At 33.9% G+C, this 5,539-nt stretch overlaps 1 long non-coding RNA gene across 1 annotated transcript; it reads left to right on the top strand.

The window, feature by feature from the left end:
* The first annotated feature begins 498 nt into the window (after positions 1–498).
* LOC120183036 lies at positions 499–1,376 on the top strand. The gene is made up of 2 exons (XR_005521909.1): positions 499–762; positions 984–1,376. It is a non-coding gene; the product is annotated as an uncharacterized LOC120183036 (long non-coding RNA).
* The last annotated feature ends 4,163 nt before the right edge of the window (positions 1,377–5,539 follow it).

Here is a 5,539-nt window from a genome sequence, read left to right as displayed (position 1 = left end):
ACTTACATTGACCAAAATAAACATGCATAAAATAAAAATGCCAAATCATAAGAAATAATATTTAATGACCGAACAAAAAAACCAAAACAACCAATATTATATTTAAAAAGTGACTAAAATACAAAATTTATAAATACGATGCATGAAATACAATATAAATGAAACACAATAGGTGATCATAACATGAATATGTAAAACATATAAGCCCCTAATGTTTAATTTACTCATGATGAAAATACACAAAAGATCCCTATTGAAAAACGTAGCTTCGATATTATTATAAAAGACCCAAAACAAAGCCAAAATTCGCTAATCATTTCATTTATAATTTAGGCTCTGGGGCTTGAGCTGTGCTTCTAATTTGGGCTGTGACAAGGGCATATACAAAAATGTAATAATAATAATAATAACAATAATAATAATATTATTATTTTTTAAACCCGGTTAAAAACGGTTGTAAACCATAAACAAACCAAAGCTCTTATTTTGTATCTGAACCCCTTTCCTTTGCACCTATGGCCAAGCTATTGAAAACCCAACGCCACCACTCCAAACACTACACGCCGGCGATACTTTACTCGTAAAATCCCACCAAAACTAACCTAAAATCTTATGTTTCTCCTCTAGACTCCAAAATCAAGACCTAGAAAAGCTAAAACGCTCCCTAAATAGTGTCTCGACAATCCCCTTTTAAAACACCCGACCGTCTGACTCCTTCCACTCCTACAACGGTTTCCGAAGACAACAAATCCATAACCAAAGGTAAACTCCAACGACCTCTCTTTTATTTTGGTTTTTAAATAAAAACACACTTATATAGTGCTATGAAAATGGGAAAAAAATGAGAATCCTTGAGAAAAATTGCCTTTGTATTGGTTGTGTTCTTTCGAAATCAGTGGATAATCCCCTTTACAGTACTCATTTTTGAGTTTTTATAACCCTTTGTTTTTACAATTGACTTACAGTAGTAAAAAAAATTACAGCTCATTTGTTTTGTTTTTTCCGATGCATGGTGCTGTTGCATGGAATCTATGGAGACCGTTTTTCGGGAGCTGTTGGAATGGTTGTGGAGATGAAACAATCTCGGGACCACTGGTGCTGACGTGAAGTGTAGAGAGCTTATGGAGAAGATTCTGGAAGCTGCTGGTTTTGTTTGGACCACTGCCTGGTGATATGGATGATGAATGCGACGGTAGATTTAGAAACCCTAAACCACAAACATTGGGATTGCTCTGTAACTTGGTAGATGAGCTTTGAATTTGGGTAGTTGGTATGGTTAATGGGTCTGAAAGGTTAATGTAGCGGGTATGGGTTTTGGATTAATTTGTAATGGGGTTTAAGTTTATAAATGATAGACCGAAATGTGAATTTGGACATTTTAATGTTTATTTGGATTAAGTTTCGGGCATTTGAGTTTTAATGATTTTGATGAAAATTGAACTCGTAGAATCTTAAAATAAGCAAGTATGGTTATCAAGCCCAAATGCAAGCATTTACAAGACCTCGAATTATTTCTACTCATGCCACCAAGGTCGCTCGAGTCAATTTGTCGTTCTTGCATGAACAACTTTCAAAACCATTGGAATGTTTTCAATCCAATCCGATCGACCCCAAGTTCATTTTCAAACACTTGGACAAAATTAGGGTACTACGCTCTCAATTTGAATTTGGTCTGGATTTAGGAGGGATTCATATGATTTAAATCTAATATGCTTTTTAGATAAAATTTATATCTAATTTAACTAGATTCAACCTAAATAAACACAATTTTTATTAGATAAAATAAGGATATAATTGAAAAATAGTATATAAAGAGATACTATAATTTTCTCTAAAAAATAATGAATATTTATAATATTATATTGGATCGAGTGGAATTCTTTCACTTTAAACTTGAACATATCCCAACCACATTCTTAAAAAATTAACATAACTCAGCTTGAACTCGAATCATTTTAAAAATAAATCAACTTACTAAAATCCATCAAATTCAAGAGAAATACTTTTACCTTTTTATGCCAGTACACATTTCTCCCTCACCCTAAAATGAAATAGGCTTAATTGTAAAATAAGTGCTCAAATTATAGCGTTTTTTTTTTTTTGAATAGATGCCTAAATTATTATTTTTTGAATGATCTCGGTTGTCTAATGTTACAAACGTTACCACTTTGGGTGCCCGAGTCATCAACTACATTAATTTCATCCGTTAAGTGACACGTATAATATGGTAATTTTAAAAATTCTCTTAAAAATTTAAAAATAAAAATTATATTAAAAAGCAAAGAAATTTAAATAACCCCAAAACTTTGAAAACCTTCATTTCAACCCCTATACCCACGTCGACCTCCGCCCTTTGCCATTGACGAAGCTCCACCCGATCTCACCTCCACTAGACGATCAAAACTCCTATGAAAATGTGACCGGTCAATGACCGATCGACTAGAAATTGATGTTTTATACCTCGCAAACCCTAGGATTAAAATTGTGATCCCACGTGATTCTGACGGCTAATCAATGACAGCTACAGTGGTGTATGACTAGGAGTATAACAGGGGCTACGTCGGAGGCAATGGTCGAAAAGGTGGCAGTGATGAGTTAATGTTAGGATTTAAGGATTTTGGGGGAGTTTTAATTGAAGAGAATTATGCTTTTTTTATAAATTTAATAATAATTTTAATTTTTTTTAAAAATAAATTTTAAAATTACCAGATTGTTACACGTGTAACTTAATAGAGGAAATTAACGTCGTTGACGATCCGGACACCTAAAGTGGAAACATTTATAACGTTTAACACATGGATCATTCAAAAAATAATTTAGACTTCTACTAGTGAAAAGCGTTATAGTTTGTACATTCATTTTATAGGAAAATTCTACAGCACTAGACGAGCACCATTGAGCACCTCTAACGATGAGAACCATTAATTTAATTTATAAAATTTTTAAAATTCTAAAGTACTCAAATTTAAAGCTAAATTAGTTAAACATTTAAAGGTAAATTAGTTAAAATAATATTAATTATATTATTTTCCATAATCTTTTTGGGTAAACTATAACAGTGACCACCTAACTATTGCCCATTTTCATTTTGACCACCATTTTTGAAATTTTGTCAATAAGGTCACTAAACTATTTAAATGCATTCAAACAAGCCACTTGACATTAACAATTAACAGAAGTGTTGACGTGGCAGTTAATAAAATTTGAATAATTACACATATAATCTTTATTACTTACACAATCTATCAAATTGTTCGTTAATCAAGTGTAAATGTGTGTTGTGGCACAAATATGCGCAAGTATACACAATCGATGCAAGTAATATAGTAGTAAGTGTGTTATCCTCTCCACAGGGATTGATGGGATTTTTTATATTTGCAACAACTAGAACTAGATGTCACTAACTAGTTCTCCTATTCTTGTTTAAAAAGCAAACAATATGTAGTGTATGAACGAATAGAAAATTGTTGAGGCAAAAAATTGTAAAGTGAAGAGAACAAAAAGTTTGGTAAAGGCAATAAAAATATGCAAACGTAAACAAATAAAAGTTGTCAAGGTAATAAAAATTAACGATTATCAATATTCAGAAAAGCCTCGCACAATCAGACTTCTAATGGAGCACTTGGGTTGGAATTGCTATGGCGACAAATTATTCTATGCTTATGATGATTCAGAGAGTGTTATGTTGTGTTGTCCGACAGGATTCACTAGAGTGTTTCAGGACTTTTTCTACGGCAATACTCGGCATGAACTACAACCCTTGGTTTGTCAAACTATTATTGCGGAAATACCCCTCAGCGTAAACTGTAGCTTTTGGCCTATCTTATTCAAGTTTTTACCTTTTTTGGAAATGAAACCCTCCTTATCTCTAAGGTAGATTAGAACCTCACCATCCCGGATTAGTTCCCTTGTTCACATAGATCTACCCTAACTCTCTCGATATTAGGCATCTACTCTTAGAAAAATGGCAATCTCTTGAAGGCTCTTACAAAGACTATGAATGTTTTATTGTGGCACCAGGCAATCTCTCGAAGGTTCTTACAGAGTTAAGGCAAAATATTAAAACAATGAACAAAACAACACTTAGCAATAACAAAATTGCGTTGATCAATAACAATTGAACAAAAGTATCTTTCAAGCGTCATCAAACACCAAAAACAGTTATGGTGTGGTAAATATCATCCAAGAATCATTCATTAAGTACAACCCTTTAAACGATATAAAAAAAAGGAAGAAAAACTCCCAAAATCTAAGCTACCATGACATTATGACCACCACCACACTTGCTCTAGCGACCAACCTCTCTCGAGGCCTGGTCGCCGCTCCAATGAAGTCTGGCTATAGAGGGCACCAAGGATGGTCGAGTGGGGATGGTGTGAAAGTGAAGTGCCGCAGCAACCTACTCCAAGCCTCGGGTATATTCTTTTCTCTTCTTCTTTGTTTCCTCCACTATTTGAAGAGTTATAATAGGCTATTTATAGTGGGAATTTCTAGGGTTTAGTGCCCTTGGAAATTCCATAAATACCCTTAATTTTATACCCATTTTGTGAATTATATAGTAGCTGGCAGTGGTCCCCATTAACTTACTAAGGGCATGAGTGAACATGAGGTTGATTTGGGCAAGTGACATTAGCAGTTGTCAAGTTGTGTCAGACATGCGTGATATCTCTCGCCTAGTCAAGAAAATATGTTCCTCATTGTCGTTTTTTTCTGCTCCGTTGGCCCTAGCAAATTGATTTGGCTTGGTAAATATATTCTTCATTCGTCCTTTCCTGCATCAACACAATCATCAACAACATTCCTCTTCAGCAGTATCAGTTAAACCAAATAAAGTTTTCCTCGGTAAAACTTATTCACCACATGAAAATGTATACTACATGCAACTAAGAGACTAAAATGCTATGACAAATGGCTTTTAGACAAATAATAACCTAAGTAAAAAGACCCAAAACATTGTCTTTTATGGAGTTATCACACCCCAAACTTAAGTATTACTTGTCCTCAAGCAATGGATAATAAGCAGTAGAAAAAATTAAGTGTCACAACAAAGTAAAATTAGGACAATCATGTCGTTTAAAATTTCAGCCCTTAGTAAAAAGGTATATCCTCAACATGTAAGACTTTACAAAATTTAAGCACATTTCCCTAGGTCAAGACTCTTTGTCAGTGTGTGTGCATGATTGTATTATTCTATGCTTTAACGTATTTAGAAACCTCCTAAGTAAGTTATTCACTTTTTCCAAGGCATCAAATTATTCACTAAAAACATTTTCATCCTATATTCTACATGTAACTTCATACTTTGTGTTGTTTTATTCAATGTTTTTACAAAAAAGTGCCCAAGGGGAGTCAGCTCATTACATCTACCATCCAACACTCTAGGTCAAAGGGAGCATACCTTCCACCCCCAATCTAGTCAGGTGTAGAGTCATCCAGTGACTACTTTCATTCACTCATACTAAGGCAACCATTTATTTAATGAGTTTTCTAGGTCATGCCAACACATAGAGGAGTGTCCCCCTACAGTTATACCAAGACA

This window comes from Hibiscus syriacus, unplaced genomic scaffold (genome assembly GCF_006381635.1).
Source record: "Hibiscus syriacus cultivar Baekdansim isolate YM2019G1 unplaced genomic scaffold, ASM638163v2 tig00112738_pilon, whole genome shotgun sequence".
Lineage (NCBI taxonomy): Eukaryota > Viridiplantae > Streptophyta > Magnoliopsida > Malvales > Malvaceae > Hibiscus > Hibiscus syriacus.
This window is presented reverse-complemented; position numbering and strand designations above follow the sequence as displayed.